This window comes from Ranitomeya variabilis, chromosome 4 (assembly GCF_051348905.1).
Source record: "Ranitomeya variabilis isolate aRanVar5 chromosome 4, aRanVar5.hap1, whole genome shotgun sequence".
Classification (NCBI taxonomy): Eukaryota; Metazoa; Chordata; class Amphibia; order Anura; family Dendrobatidae; genus Ranitomeya; species Ranitomeya variabilis.
This window is the reverse complement of record NC_135235.1, coordinates 695,252,416-695,269,664: the sequence shown is the minus strand read 5'-3', so window position 1 is coordinate 695,269,664 and position 17,249 is coordinate 695,252,416.

The following is a 17,249-nucleotide window of genomic DNA, read 5'->3' as shown; positions in this document are numbered from 1 at the left end:
CTTATTATTATTCAGTCCGCACGTAATGCGGCCCGAACCGCTTCACTCACAGACTCCAGTGAGGTGTCATTTCGAAGCCAGCGTCCCCAAGAGGTGTGCTAAGTATTTTTCGTGTCGATCGGATTTGTAGTTTTGGCGCAATTTGCGTTTGAAAATGTTTTTTCCCCTCATTGTAATGCTTTTCAATAGGGAAATTTTCACATAGGTTATAATGGCAATTTGAAATGTACCTGCCACCTGGCTGATTAGCTCATTGATATGTGCAGTCAGGCCCAGTTACTATGCCAACGCCTGCGAACTGTACATGACCCTAGCAGGACAGTTTTGGCAGATAATATCAGCTCTTAAAGTGATAGCACAGCACAATTTCAAAGCACTATCTATAGTCTTATTATAATTATTGCCCCGCTCACCAAATCGGACCCAGCCCGCCAAATCGGACCCAGAGTGGCGCCGCCCGCCAAATCGGACCCAGAGTGGCGCCGCCCGCCAAATCGGACCCAGAGTGGCGCCGCCCGCCAAATCGGACCCAGAGTGGCGCCGCCCGCCAAATCGGACCCAGAGTGGCGCCGCCCGCCAAATCGGACCCAGAGTGGCGCCGCCCGCCAAATCGGACCCAGAGTGGCGCCGCCCACCAAATCGGTCCCAGAGTGACCCCGCCCACCAAATCGGTCCCAGAGTGGCCTCACCCCTTTAGGGGCTACAACTACCAAGCCAGCGCCTGAGGGGCACCCAAGTGTGAAAGTCTTGCAGGGGCAGCCCGGGCACCATTCCAAAGCACTATCTGTAGTTCCTTCAGGAAATACCCATCTAGTTATAATTATTGCCCCGCTCACCAAATCGGACCCAGCCCGCCAAATCGGACCCAGAGTGGGGCCGCCCGCCAAATCGGACCCAGAGTGGCGCCGCCCGCCAAATCGGACCCCGAGTGGCGCGGCCCGCCAAATCGGACCCCGAGTGGCGCGGCCCGCCAAATCGGACCCCGAGTGGCGCGGCCCCCCAAATCGGACCCCGAGTGGCGCGGCCCCCCAAATCGGACCCCGAGTGACCCGGGCCACCAAATCGGACCCAGAGTGGCCTCAACCCTGAGGGGCTACAACTACCAAACCAGCACCTGAGGGGCACCCAAGTGTGAAAGTCTTGCAGGGGCAGCCCGGGCACCATTCCAAAGCACTATCTGTAGTTCCTTCAGGAAATACCCATCTAGTTATTTTTGTTTTTTTAAATGGGTGAGGTGGGGGGAGAGTGAGACTGCAGATGATGAAGTGTGTTTGAGGGGGTACTGCACATGATGAAATGATAGGGGGCTGCAGATGATGAAGTGTGTTTGAGGGGGCACTGCGCATGATGAAATGATAGGGGGCTTCAGATGATGAAGTGTGTTTGAGGGGGCACTGCGCATGATGAAATGATAGGGGGCTGCAGATGATGAAGTGTGTTTAAGGGGGCACTGCGCAAGATGAAATGATAGGGGGCTGCAGATGATGAAGTGTGGTTGAGGGGGCTCTGCACATGATGAAATGATAGGGGGCTGCAAATGATGAAGTGGGGGTGATGGGGACTGCAGATGATGAAGTGGGGGTGATGGGGACTGGAAATGATGAATTGTGTTTGAGGGGGTACTGCACATGATGAAATGATAGGGGGCTGCAAATGATAAAGTAAGGGTGATGGGGACTGCATGCACATCAAGTGAGTGTGAGGGACGGTGGACAGCAATTGAATTGAAGGTGGGGGTGGGGAGAGCCAATGGTATATTGAAGGTAGGGAGAGCAAATAATGAATTTTGAGGGTGGGGAAGAGCAGTTGATAATGAATAGAGGGTGGGAGAGAGAGAAGACATGACAATGAATTGAGGCAGAAGGGGCATGTAACTATAATGAATCGGAGTTAGGGTTAGAGCGGGAGGTACATAGTGGGATCGTTGAGGATAAAGTGACTGGAAATAAATTGGGAGAAAGAGTACAGGTGCTAATTAATTTATATATTAAATGGGGAAAGTGGCTATGTATAGCTAGAAGGGGCTCAGTGGCGTATTATCTAATATATAATTGCCTAGAATACTACTTCCTGTAATTTGTGCCAACTTCCGTGGCTTTGTCCGGAGCTATTGTCCGGAGCTAATGTCCGGAGCTAATGTCCGGAGATAAGTGACGTCACCAGTGTCCTACACCCAGGCAGAGCACAGTGGCCCCAGGCAGAGCACAGTGGCCCCAGGCAGAGCACAGGGGCCCCAGGCAGAGCACAGGGGCCCCAGGCAGAACATGGGGCCCCAGGCAGAGCACAGGGGCCCCAGGCAGCATATGGGGCCCCAGGCAGAGCACAGGGGCCCCAGGCAGCATATGGGGCCCCAGGCAGAGCACAGTGGCCCCAGGCAGAGCACACACCAAATCGGAGGCCGAGGGGCCCCGCCAACCAAATCGGAGGCCGAGGAGCCCCGCCCACCAAATCGAAGGCCGAGCGGCCCCGCCCAGCAAAGCGGAGGCCGAGGGGCCCGGCCCCGCCCACCAAACAGGAGGCTGAGGGGCCCCGCCCACCACATCGGAGGCCGAGGGTCCCCGCCCACCAAATCGGAGGCCGAGGGTCCCCGCCCACCAAATCGGAGGCCGAGGGTCCCCGCCCACCAAATCGGAGGCCGAGGGTCCCCGCCCACCAAATCGGAGGCCGAGGGTCCCCGCCCACCAAATCGGAGGCCGAGGGTCCCCGCCCACCAAATCGGAGGCCGGGGGTCCACGCCCTCCAAATCGGAGGCCGAGGGGCCCCGCCCACCACATCGGAGGCCGAGGGGCCCCGCCCACCACATCGGAGGCCGAGGAGCCCCGCCCACCACATCGGAGGCCGAGTGTCCACACCATCCAAATCGGAGGCCGAGGGGCCCCGCCCACCAAATCGGAGGCCGACGGGCCCCCGCCCACCAAATCGGAGGCCGAGGGTCCCCGCCCACCAAATCGGAGGCCGAGAGTCCCCGCCCACCAAATCGGAGGCCGAGAGTCCCCGCTCACCAAATCGGAGGATAAGGGGCCCTGCCAACCAAATCGGAGGCCGAGCGGCCCCGCCCACCAAAGCGGAGGCCGAGGGGCCCGGCCCCGCCCACCAAAGCGGAGGCCGAGGGGCCCCGACCACCACATCGGAGGCCGAGGGTCCCCGCCCACCAAATCGGAGGCCGAGGGTCCCCGCCCACCACATCGGAGGCCGAGGTGTCATGATCTCAATGGCAAGAGAACATAGCATCAGCATATACAGGAACTAGCTCTTGGAAGATGGGAACTGAGCTGACCATGAACTAAACCTACCGCACAACTAGCAGTGGCCGGGTAGCATGCCTACGTTGATTCTAGATGCCCAGCACCAGCCGGAGGACTAAATAAAGCTAGCAGAGGAAAATATTAGTCCTAGCTCACCTCTAGAGAAATACCCCGAAAGGAGACAGAGGCCCCCCACATGTATTGGCGGTGAGTTAAGATGAAACAACAAACGTAGTATGAAAATAGGTTTAGCAAATTTGAGGTCCACTTACTACATAGCAGAAGACAGAAAGGACACTTTCATGGTCAGCTGAAAACCCTATCAAAACACCATCCAGGAATTACTTTAAAACTCTGGCATTAACTCATAATACCAGAGTGGCAATTCCTGTTCACAAGAGCTTTCCAGACACAGTAACAAAACTACAGCTGTGAACTGGAACAAAAATGCAAAAACAATCATGGACAAGAGTCCAACTTATCTAGTAGTTGTCTAGGAGCAGGAACAAGCACAGAGAGGCTTCTGATAACATTGTTGACCGGCAAGCAACTAACAGAGCAGCAAGGTTATATAGCGACTCCCACATCTTGATGGGAACAGGTGAACAGAGAAGATGAGGACACCAGTTCAATTCCACCAGTAGCCACCGGGGGAGCCCAGAATCCAAATTCACAACAGTACCCCCCCCTCAAGGAGGGGGCACCGAACCCTCACCAGAACCACCAGGGCGATCAGGATGGGCCCTATGAAAGGCACGAACCAGATCAGAGGCATGAACATCAGATGCATTCACCCAAGAATTATCCTCCTGGCCGTATCCCTTCCACTTGACCAGATACTGGAGTCTCCGTCTGGAAACACGAGAGTCTAAGATTTTCTCCACAACGTACTCCAACTCACCCTCAACCAACACCGGAGCAGGAGGCTCAACGGAAGGCACAACCGGTACCTCATACCTGCGCAATAATGACCGATGAAAAACGTTATGAATAGAAAAGGATGCAGGGAGGTCCAAACGGAAGGAAACAGGGTTAAGAATCTCCAATATCTTATACGGGCCGATGAACCGAGGCTTAAACTTAGGAGAAGAGACCCTCATAGGGACAAAACGAGAAGACAACCACACCAAATCCCCAACACAAAGCCGAGGACCAACACGACGGTGGCGGTTGGCAAAAAGCTGAGTCTTCTCCTGGGACAACCTCAAATTGTCCACCACCTGCCCCCAGATCTGATGCAATCTCTCCACCACAGCATCCACTCCAGGACAATCCGAAGATTCCACCTGACCAGAGGAAAATCGAGGATGAAACCCCGAATTACAGAAAAACGGGGACACCAAACTGGCAGAGCTGGCCCGATTATTGAGAGCGAACTCCGCCAATGGCAAAAAAGCAACCCAATCATCCTGGTCAGCAGACACAAAACACCTCAGATATGTCTCCAGGGTCTGATTAATCCGCTCGGTCTGGCCATTCGTCTGAGGATGGAAAGCGGACGAAAAAGACAAATCTATGCCCATCCTAGCACAGAATGCCCGCCAAAATCTAGACACGAATTGGGTCCCTCTGTCAGAAACGATATTCTCAGGAATACCATGCAAACGAACAACATTTTGAAAAAACAGAGGAACCAACTCGGAAGAAGAAGGCAACTTGGGCAGAGGAACCAAATGGACCATCTTAGAAAAACGGTCACACACCACCCAGATGACAGACATCTTCTGTGAAACAGGCAGATCTGAAATAAAATCCATCGAGATGTGCGTCCAAGGCCTCTTAGGAATAGGCAAGGGCAACAATAATCCACTAGCCCGAGAACAACAAGGCTTGGCCCGAGCACAAACGTCACAAGACTGCACAAAGCCTCGCACATCTCGTGACAGGGAAGGCCACCAGAAGGACCTTGCCACCAAATCCCTGGTACCAAAAATGCCAGGATGACCCGCCAACGCAGAAGAATGAACCTCAGAGATGACTCTACTGGTCCAATCATCAGGAACAAACAGTTTATCAGGTGGGCAACGATCAGGTCTATCCGCCTGAAACTCCTGCAAGGCCCGCCGCAGGTCTGGAGAAACGGCTGACAATACCACTCCATCCTTAAGGATACCTGTGGGCTCAGAGTTACCAGGCGAGTCAGGCTCAAAACTCCTAGAAAGGGCATCCGCCTTAACATTCTTAGAACCCGGTAGGTATGACACCACAAAATTAAACCGAGAGAAAAATAATGACCAGCGCGCCTGTCTAGGATTCAGGCGCCTGGCGGTCTCAAGATAAATCAAATTTTTGTGGTCAGTCAATACCACCACCTGATGTCTGGCCCCCTCAAGCCAATGGCGCCACTCCTCAAAAGCCCACTTCATGGCCAAAAGCTCCCGATTCCCAACATCATAATTCCGCTCAGCGGGCGAAAATTTACGGGAAAAGAAGGCACAAGGCCTCATCACGGAGCAGTCAGAACTTTTCTGCGACAACACTGCCCCAGCTCCGATCTCAGAAGCGTCGACCTCAACCTGAAAAGGTAGAGCAACATCAGGCTGACGCAACACAGGGGCAGAGGAAAAACGGCGCTTAAGCTCCCGAAAGGCCTCCACAGCATCAGGGGACCAATCAGCAACATCAGCACCCTTCTTAGTCAAATCGGTCAATGGCTTAGCAATATCCGAAAAACCAGCAATAAATCGACGATAAAAGTTAGCAAAGCCCAAAAATTTCTGAAGACTCTTAAGAGAAGAGGGCTGCGTCCAATCACAAATAGCTTGAACCTTGACAGGATCCATTTCAATGGAAGAGGGGGAAAAAATATATCCCAAAAAGGAAATCCTCTGTACCCCAAAAACACACTTAGAACCCTTCACACACAAAGAATTAGACCGCAAAACCTGAAAAACCCTCCTGACTTGCTGGACATGAGAGTCCCAGTCATCCGAAAAAATCAGAATATCATCCAGATACACAATCATAAATTTATCCAAATAATCGCGAAAAATATCATGCATAAAGGACTGGAAAACTGACGGAGCATTTGAAAGACCAAAAGGCATCACTAAATACTCAAAGTGGCCCTCGGGAGTATTAAATGCGGTTTTCCACTCATCCCCCTGCCTGATTCGCACCAAATTATACGCCCCACGAAGGTCAATCTTAGAGAACCACTTGGCCCCCTTTATGCGAGCAAACAAATCAGTCAGCAACGGCAATGGGTATTGATATTTAACAGTGATTTTATTCAAAAGCCGATAATCAATACATGGTCTCAAAGAGCCGTCTTTTTTTGACACAAAGAAAAAACCGGCTCCTAAGGGAGATGACGATGGACGAATATGTCCCTTTTCCAAGGACTCCTTTATATATTCTCGCATAGCAGCATGTTCAGGCACAGACAGATTAAATAAACGACCCTTTGGGTATTTACTACCTGGGATTAAATCTATGGCACAATCGCACTCTCGATGCGGAGGTAACGAACCAAGCTTGGATTCTTCAAAGACGTCACGATAGTCAGACAGGAACTCAGGAATTTCAGAGGGAATAGATGATGAAATGGAAACCACAGGTACATCCCCATGAGCCCCCTTACATCCCCAACTCAACACAGACATAGCTCTCCAGTCGAGGACTGGGTTGTGAGATTGCAGCCAAGGCAATCCTAGCACCAAATCATCATGTAGATTATACAGCACCAGAAAGCGAATAATCTCCTGGTGATCCGGATTAATACGCATAGTTACTTGTGTCCAGTATTGTGGTTTATTATTAGCCAATGGGGTGGAGTCAATCCCCTTCAGAGGAATAGGAGTCTCCAAAGGCTCTAAATCATACCCACAGCGTTTGGCAAAGGACCAATCCATAAGACTCAAAGCGGCGCCAGAGTCGACATAGGCGTCCGTGGTAATAGATGACAAGGAGCAAATCAGGGTCACAGATAGAATAAACTTAGACGGTAAGGTGCAAATGGAAACAGATTTACCAAGCTTTTTAGTGCGCTTAGAGCATGCTGATATAACATGAGTAGAATCACCACAATAGAAACACAACCCATTTTTCCGTCTAAAATTCTGCCGCTCGCTTCGGGACAGAATTCTATCACACTGCATACTCTCTGGTGACTTCTCAGTGGACACCGCCAGATGGTGCACTGGTTTGCGCTCCCGCAAACGCCTATCGATCTGAATAGCCATTGTCATGGACTCATTCAGACCCGCAGGCACAGGGAACCCCACCATAACATCCTTAATGGCATCAGAGAGACCCTCTCTGAAAGTCGCCGCCAGGGCGCACTCATTCCACTGAGTAAGCACAGACCATTTACGGAATCTTTGGCAGTAAATTTCCGCTTCATCTTGCCCCTGAGATAGGGACATCAAAGTTTTTTCTGCCTGAAGCTCCAAATGAGGTTCGTCATAAAGCAACCCCAAGGCCAGAAAAAACGCATCCACATTGAGCAACGCAGGATCCCCTGGTGCCAATGCAAAAGCCCAATCTTGAGGTTCGCCCCGGAGCAAGGAAATCACAATCCTGACCTGCTGTGCAGGGTCTCCGGCAGAGCGAGATTTCAGGGACAAAAATAATTTGCAATTATTTCGAAAATTCTGAAACCCGGATCTATTCCCCGAGAAAAATTCCGGCAAGGGAATTCTCGGCTCAGATACAGGTGCATGACAAACAAAATCCTGCAAATTTTGTACTTTCGTGGCGAGATTATTCAAACCTGCAATTACACTCTGAAGATCCATTACAAACAGGTGGACACAGAGCCATTCAAAGATTAGAAGGAGAGAAAGGAAAAAAAAAGGCTGCAGCATAGACAGACTGGCAAGAGGTCCAATTAAGAGCACACTCAAGAGGGAAAAAAAAAAAAAAATCTCAGCAGACTTCTTATTTCTCTCCTTTCTCAGCCAAGGATTTTAACCCTTTAGTGGGCCGGTCAAACTGTCATGATCTCAATGGCAAGAGAACATAGCATCAGCATATACAGGAACTAGCTCTTGGAAGATGGGAACTGAGCTGACCATGAACTAAACCTACCGCACAACTAGCAGTGGCCGGGTAGCATGCCTACGTTGATTCTAGATGCCCAGCACCAGCCGGAGGACTAAATAAAGCTAGCAGAGGAAAATATTAGTCCTAGCTCACCTCTAGAGAAATACCCCGAAAGGAGACAGAGGCCCCCCACATGTATTGGCGGTGAGTTAAGATGAAACAACAAACGTAGTATGAAAATAGGTTTAGCAAATTTGAGGTCCACTTACTACATAGCAGAAGACAGAAAGGACACTTTCATGGTCAGCTGAAAACCCTATCAAAACACCATCCAGGAATTACTTTAAAACTCTGGCATTAACTCATAATACCAGAGTGGCAATTCCTGTTCACAAGAGCTTTCCAGACACAGTAACAAAACTACAGCTGTGAACTGGAACAAAAATGCAAAAACAATCATGGACAAGAGTCCAACTTATCTAGTAGTTGTCTAGGAGCAGGAACAAGCACAGAGAGGCTTCTGATAACATTGTTGACCGGCAAGCAACTAACAGAGCAGCAAGGTTATATAGCGACTCCCACATCTTGATGGGAACAGGTGAACAGAGAAGATGAGGACACCAGTTCAATTCCACCAGTAGCCACCGGGGGAGCCCAGAATCCAAATTCACAACACCGAGGGTCCACACCATCCAAATCGGAGGCCGAGGGGCCCCGCCCACCACATCGGAGGCCGGGGGTCCACGCCCTCCAAATCGGAGGCCGAGGGGCCCCGCCCACCACATCGGAGGCCGAGGGTCCACACCATCCAAGTCGGAGGCCGAGGGGCCCCGCCCACCAAAGCGGAGGCCGAGGGGCCCGGCCCCGCCCACCAAAGCGGAGGCCGAGGGGCCCCGACCACCACATCGGAGGCCGAGGGGCCCCGCCCACCAAATCGGAGGCCGAGGGGCCCCGCCCACCAAATCGGAGGCCGAGAGTCCCCGCCCACCAAATCGGAGGCCGAGGGGCCCCGCCAACCAAATCGGAGGCCGAGGGGCCCCGCCCACCAAATCGGAGGCCGAGCGGCCCCGCCCACCAAAGCGGAGGCCGAGGGGCCCGGCCCCGCCCACCAAAGCGGAGGCCGAGGGGCCCCGCCCACCAAATCGAAGGCCGAGCGGCCCCGCCCACCAAAGCGGAGGCCGAGGGGCCCGGCCCCGCCCACCACATCAGAGGCCGAGGGGCCCCGCCCACCACATCGGAGGCCGAGGGGCCCCGCCCACCAAATCGGAGGCCGAGTGGCCCCGCCCACCAAATCGGAGGCCGAGGGTCCCCGCCCACCAAATCGGAGGCCGAGGAGCCCCGCCCACCAAAAGTAAGTGCGGCCCCGGGTGCAAAAGTAAGTGCGCCCCCGGGTGCAAAAGTAAGTGCGCCCCCGCGTGAAAAAGTAAGTGCGCCCCCGGGTGCAAAAGTAAGTGCGCCCCCGGGTGCAAAAGTAAGTGCGCCCCCGGGTGCAAAAGTAAGTGCGCCTCCGGGTGCAAAAGTAAGTGCGCCCCCGGCCCCGGGTGCAAAAGTAAGCGCGCCCCCCAGTCCCGTGTGTGAAAAGTGCTGCTGTAAAGCTGGTAGCGCTGTTCAAGCACCATGTATTTCCTTCAGGAAATGCCCATCTAATATATAATTGCCTAGAATACTACTTCCTGCAATTTGTGCCAACTTCCGTGGCTTTGTCCGGAGCTAATGTCCGGAGATAATGTCCGGAGCTAATGTCCGGAGATAATGTCCGGAGCTAATGTCCGGAGATAAGTGACGTCACCAGTGTCCTACACCCAGGCAGAGCACAGGGGCACCAGGCAGCATATGGGGCCCCAGGCAGAGCACAGGGGCCCCAGGCAGCCTATGGGGCACCAGGCAGAGCACAGGGGCCCCAGGCAGGATATGGGGCCCCAGGCAGAGCACAGGGGCCCCAGGCAGCATATGGGGCCCCAGGCAGAGCACAGTGGCCCCAGGCAGAGCACAGGGGCCCCAGGCAGAGCACAGGGGCCCCAGGCAGCATATGGGGCCCCAGGCAGAGCACAGGGGCCTCAGGCAGAGCACAGGGGCCCCAGGCAGCATATGGGGCCCCAGGCAGAGCACTGGAGCCCCAGGCAGAGCACAGGGGCCCCAGGCAGAGCACAGGGGCCCCAGGCATAACACGGGGCCCCAGGCAGAGCACAGGGGCCCCAGGCAGAGCACAGGGGCCCCAGGCAGCATATGGGGCCCCAGGCAGAGCACAGTGGCCCCAGGCAGAGCACAGGGGCCCCAGGCAGCATATGGGGCCCCAGGCAGAGCACAGTGGTCCCAGGCAGAGCACAGGGGCCCCAGGCAGCTTATGGGGCCCCAGGTAGAGCACAGTGGCCCCAGGCAGAACATGGGGCCCCAGGCAGAGCACAGTGGCCCCAGGCAGAGCACAGGGGCCCCAGGCAGAACATGGGGCCCCAGGCAGAGCACAGGGGACCCAGGCAGCATATGGGGCCCCAGGCAGAGCACAGGGGCCCCAGGCAGCATATGGGGCCCCAGGCAGAGCACAGGGGCCCCAGGCAGAGCACAGGGGCCCCAGGCAGAGCACAGTGGTCCCAGGCAGAGCACAGGGGCCCCAGGCAGCCTATGGGGCCCCAGGCAGAGCACAGTGGCCCCAGGCAGAACATGGGGCCCCAGGCAGAGCACAGGGGCCCCAGGCAGCATATGGGGCCCCAGGCAGAGCACAGTGGTCCCAGGTAGAGCACAGGGGCCCCAGTCAGCCTATGGGGCCCCAGGCAGAGCACAGGGGCCCCAGGCAGCATATGGGGCCCCAGGCAGAGCACAGGGGCCCCAGGCAGCATATGGGGCCCCAGGCAGAGCATAGTGGCCCCAGGCAGAGCACAGGGGCCCCAGGCAGAACATGGGGCCCCAGGCAGAGCACAGGGGCCCCAGGCAGAGCACAGCGATATTTTGGACCACTGTGCGGTGTTTCAGACCCCCTGTGTGATGTCTGGGGCCCTGTTCTTAAGTATATTAAAGATTAAAGTAACGTATATTAAAGTATATTATAGATCAAATTTGACACGTTTATGAGCACCATTGAGTGATATACTCAAGAGTGACATAATTTTTCAACATTTTATGGTTTCAAACTGTAAACACTCAGAGTTTTTTTTACTTCAACCAGAAAACCTTAATGGTTCATAAAAAACTTGACTGTTCAGGATATGATAAAAGTCATAGTATTCTGAATCTTTAACTTATAAAGATACCTTTACATGGGGTGATTATTGGTTCCAGAGAGGCTTTCGGCCGATAATCGTACACATGGCTGGTGACAGGACAATACAATATAAACGTTCAAAGGTAAACACTGATAACATTAAAATCTAATATATAATTGCCTAGAATACTTCTTCCGGCAATTTGTGCCAACTTCCGTGGCTTTGTCCGGAGATAATGTCCGGAGATAAGTGACGTCACCAGCGTCCTACACCCGCTCAGGGTGGACAAAGATATATGCCTTCGTGGTGCGCGGCACTTTTCTGATTGGTTGCCGCCTTGTTGTGATTTTGCTTTTTGCTCCCTCTAGTGGTTACTAGTTTTTTGACTCTGGTTTTTCTGTCATTCCTTTTATCCGCACCTGAGGTCGTTAGTTAAGGGTGTAGCTATATAAGCTCCCTGGACCTTCAGTTCTGTGCCTGGCAACGTAGTTATCAGAGCTAGTCTGCTGTGCTCTTGTCTACTGATCCTGGTTCCAGAAAATATCAGCTAAGTCTGCTTTTTGCTTTTGCTATTTGTTTTGGTTTTTGCATTTTTGTCCAGCTTGTTCCTAATCTGCATCCTGACCTTTGCTGGAAGCTCTAGGGGGCTGGTGTTCTCCCCCCGGACCGTTAGACGGTTCGGGGGTTCTTGAATTTCCAGTGTGGATTTTAATAGGGTTTTCGTTGACCATATAAGTTCCCTTTCCTTATTCTGCTATTAGTTAGCGGGCCTCTCTGTGCTAAATCTGATTCATTTCTGTGTTTGTCATTTCCTCTTACCTCACCGTTATTATTTGTGGGGGGCTTCTATCCAGCTTTGGGGTCCATTTCTCTGGAGGCAAGAAAGGTCTTTGTTTTCCTCTACTAGGGGTAGCTAGATTCTCCGGCTGGAGCGTGTCATCTAGAATCATCGTAGGAATGATCCCCGGCTACTTCTAGTGTTGGCGTGAGGAGTAGTTATATGGTCAACCCAGTTACCACTGCCCTATGAGCTGGTTTTTTGTATTCCTCAGACTTCCACATTCCTCTGAGACCCTCGCCATTGGGGTCATAACAGTTTGCCAGGACCGTATTAAATGTTTAGTGCATTGCAAAAGAGGGATTATAAGAAAGAAGATTCTGAGTTTTTTTTTTTCTCTTTCTTCTTCCCCTTTACCTCAGAGTGGCTATGCTTGCTGCAGACATGAATGTCCAGACCTTGATTACAAGTGTGGACCAGCTGGCTACTCGTGTGCAGGGCATACAAGACTATGTTATCAGAAATCCTAGGTCTGAACCTAAAATACCGATTCCTGAACTGTTTTCCGGAGACAGATTTAAGTTTAGGAATTTCGTGAATAATTGTAAATTGTTTTTGTCCCTGAGACCCTGTTCATCTGGAGACTCTGCTCAGCAAGTAAAAATTGTTATTTCGTTCTTACGGGGCGACCCTCAGGATTGGGCTTTTTCGCTGGCGCCAGGAGATCCGGCATTGGCTGATATTGATGCGTTTTTTCTGGCGCTCGGTTTGCTTTATGAGGAACCCAATCTTGAGATTCAGGCAGAAAAGGCCTTGCTGGCTATGTCTCAGGGGCAGGACGAGGCTGAAGTGTATTGCCAAAAATTTCGGAAGTGGTCCGTGCTGACACATTGGAACGAGTGTGCACTGGCCGCTAATTTCAGAAATGGCCTTTCTGAAGCCATTAAAAATGTTATGGTGGGATTTCCCATTCCCACAGGTCTGAATGATACTATGGCACTGGCTATTCAAATTGACCGGCGGTTGCGGGAGCGCAAAACCGCAAATTCCCTCATGGTGTTGTCTGAACAGACACCTAACTCGGTGCAATGTGATAGAAAAACCGCAAATTCCCTCATGGTGTTGTCTGAACAGACACCTGATTTAATGCAATGTGATAGAATCCTGACTAGAAATGAGCGGAAAATTCATAGACGCCGGAATGGCTTGTGCTACTACTGTGGTGACTCTACACATGTTATCTCAGCATGCTCTAAACGTATAGCTAAGGTTGTTAGTCCTGTCACCGTTGGTAATTTGCAACCTAAATTTATTCTGTCTGTAACTCTGATTTGCTCACTGTCATCTTATCCTGTCATGGCGTTTGTAGATTCAGGTGCTGCCCTGAGTCTTATGGATCTCTCATTTGCTAAGCGCTGTGGTTTTACTCTTGAACCATTGGAAAATCCTATTCCTCTTAGGGGTATTGATGCTACGCCATTGGCAGCAAATAAACCGCAGTATTGGACACAGGTTACCATGTGCATGACTCCTGAACACCGCGAGGTGATGCGTTTCCTGGTTTTGCATAAAATGCATGATTTGGTTGTTTTGGGGCTGCCATGGTTACAGACCCATAATCCAGTCCTGGACTGGAAGGCTATGTCAGTCTCAAGTTGGGGCTGTCGTGGTATTCATGGGGATTCCCTGCCTGTGTCTATTGCTTCTTCTACGCCTTCGGAAGTTCCGGAGTATTTGTCTGATTATCAGGATGTCTTCAGTGAGTCTGAATCCAGTGCATTGCCTCCTCATAGGGACTGTGACTGTGCTATAGATTTGATACCAGGCAGTAAATTTCCTAAGGGAAGACTGTTTAATCTGTCGGTACCTGAGCATACCGCTATGCGTTCATATATCAAGGAGTCTCTGGAGAAAGGACATATTCGTCCGTCTTCTTCCCCTCTTGGTGCGGGATTCTTTTTTGTGGCAAAAAAGGACGGATCTTTGAGACCCTGTATTGATTATCGGCTTTTAAATAAGATCACTGTCAAATTTCAGTATCCTTTACCGCTGTTGTCTGACTTGTTTGCCCGGATTAAAGGTGCCAAGTGGTTCACCAAGATAGACCTTCGTGGTGCGTACAACCTTGTGCACATTAAACAAGGTGATGAATGGAAAACCGCATTCAATACGCCCGAAGGTCATTTTGAGTACTTGGTGATGCCTTTTGGGCTCTCCAATGCGCCTTCAGTTTTTCAGTCCTTTATGCATGACATATTCCGGAAGTATCTGGATAAATTTTTGATTGTTTATCTGGATGATATTTTGGTTTTTTCTGATAATTGGGATTCGCATGTGGAGCAGGTCAGGTTGGTCTTTAAAATTTTGCGTGAAAATTCTTTGTTTGTCAAGGGCTCAAAATGTCTCTTTGGTGTACAGAAGGTTCCCTTTTTGGGGTTCATTTTTTCCCCTTCTGCTGTGGAGATGGACCCAGTCAAGGTCCGAGCTATTCTTGATTGGACTCAGCCCTCGTCGGTTAAGAGTCTTCAGAAGTTCTTGGGCTTCGCTAACTTCTACCGTCGTTTTATCGCTAATTTTTCTAGCATTGTGAAACCTTTGACGGATATGACCAAGAAGGGCTCCGATGTAGCTAACTGGGCTCCTGCTGCCGTGGAGGCTTTCCAGGAGTTGAAACGCCGGTTTACTTCGGCGCCTGTTTTGTGCCAGCCTGATGTCTCGCTTCCCTTTCAGGTTGAGGTGGATGCTTCAGAGATTGGAGCAGGGGCCGTTTTGTCGCAGAGAGGCCCTGGTTGCTCTGTTATGAAACCTTGTGCCTTTTTCTCTAGGAAGTTTTCGCCTGCTGAGCGAAATTATGATGTGGGCAATCGGGAGTTGTTGGCCATGAAATGGGCATTTGAGGAGTGGCGTCATTGGCTCGAGGGTGCTAAGCATCGTGTTGTGGTCCTGACTGATCACAAAAATCTGATGTATCTCGAGTCTGCTAAACGCCTTAATCCGAGACAGGCCCGCTGGTCATTGTTTTTCTCCCGCTTTGATTTTGTTGTCTCGTATTTACCAGGTTCAAAGAATGTGAAGGCCGATGCTCTTTCTAGGAGCTTTGTGCCTGATGCTCCTGGAGTCGCTGATCCTGTTGGTATTCTTAAAGATGGAGTTATCTTGTCTGCTATTTCTCCGGATCTGCGACGTGTGTTGCAGAGATTTCAGGCTGATAGGCCTGAGTCTTGTCCATCTGACAGACTGTTTGTCCCGGATAAGTGGACCAGCAGAGTCATTTCCGAGGTTCATTCCTCGGTGTTGGCAGGTCACCCGGGAATTTTTGGCACCAGAGATCTGGTGGCCAGGTCCTTTTGGTGGCCTTCCTTGTCAAGGGATGTGCGGTCATTTGTGCAGTCCTGTGGGATTTGTGCTCGAGCTAAGCCTTGCTGTTCTCGTGCCAGCGGTTTGCTCTTGCCCTTGCCTGTCCCGAAGAGACCTTGGACACATATCTCCATGGATTTCATTTCTGATCTTCCGCTATCTCAGGGCATGTCCGTTATCTGGGTGATATGTGATCGCTTCTCCAAGATGGTCCATTTGGTTCCTTTGCCTAAGCTGCCTTCCTCTTCCGATCTGGTTCCTGTGTTTTTCCAGAACGTGGTTCGTTTGCACGGCATCCCTGAGAATATTGTGTCAGACAGAGGATCCCAGTTCGTTTCCAGGTTCTGGCGATCCTTTTGTGGTAGGATGGGCATTGATTTGTCGTTTTCGTCTGCTTTCCATCCTCAGACTAATGGACAGACGGAGCGAACCAATCAGACTTTGGAGGCTTATTTGAGGTGTTTTGTCTCTGCTGATCAGGACGATTGGGTGACATTCTTACCGTTGGCTGAGTTTGCCCTTAATAATCGGGCTAGTTCCGCCACCTTGGTTTCGCCTTTTTTCTGCAACTCTGGTTTCCATCCTCGCTTTTCTTCGGGTCATGTGGAACCTTCTGACTGTCCTGGGGTGGATTCTGTGGTGGATAGGTTGCAGCGGATCTGGAATCATGTGGTGGACAACTTGAAATTGTCACAGGAGAAGGCTCAGCGCTTTGCCAACCGCCGCCGCGGTGTAGGTCCCCGACTACGCGTTGGGGATTTGGTATGGCTTTCTTCCCGCTTTGTTCCTATGAAGGTCTCCTCTCCCAAGTTTAAACCTCGTTTTATTGGGCCTTACAGGATATTGGAAATCCTTAATCCTGTGTCTTTTCGTCTGGATCTTCCTGTGTCATTTGCTATTCACAATGTATTTCATAGGTCCTTGTTGCGGCGGTACATTGTGCCTGTAGTTCCTTCTGCTGAGCCTCCTGCTCCGGTGTTGGTTGAGGGCGAGTTGGAGTACGTGGTGGAGAAGATCTTGGATTCTCGCCTCTCCAGGCGGAGGCTTCAGTACTTGGTCAAGTGGAAGGGCTATGGTCAGGAGGATAATTCCTGGGTGGTCGCCTCTGATGTTCATGCGGCCGATTTAGTTCGTGCCTTTCATGCCGCTCATCCTGATCGCCCTGGTGGTCGTGGTGAGGGTTCGGTGACCCCTCACTAAGGGGGGGGTACTGTTGTGATTTTGCTTTTTGCTCCCTCTAGTGGTTACTAGTTTTTTGACTCTGGTTTTTCTGTCATTCCTTTTATCCGCACCTGAGGTCGTTAGTTAAGGGTGTAGCTATATAAGCTCCCTGGACCTTCAGTTCTGTGCCTGGCAACGTAGTTATCAGAGCTAGTCTGCTGTGCTCTTGTCTACTGATCCTGGTTCCAGAAAATATCAGCTAAGTCTGCTTTTTGCTTTTGCTATTTGTTTTGGTTTTTGCATTTTTGTCCAGCTTGTTCCTAATCTGCATCCTGACCTTTGCTGGAAGCTCTAGGGGGCTGGTGTTCTCCCCCCGGACCGTTAGACGGTTCGGGGGTTCTTGAATTTCCAGTGTGGATTTTAATAGGGTTTTCGTTGACCATATAAGTTCCCTTTCCTTATTCTGCTATTAGTTAGCGGGCCTCTCTGTGCTAAATCTGATTCATTTCTGTGTTTGTCATTTCC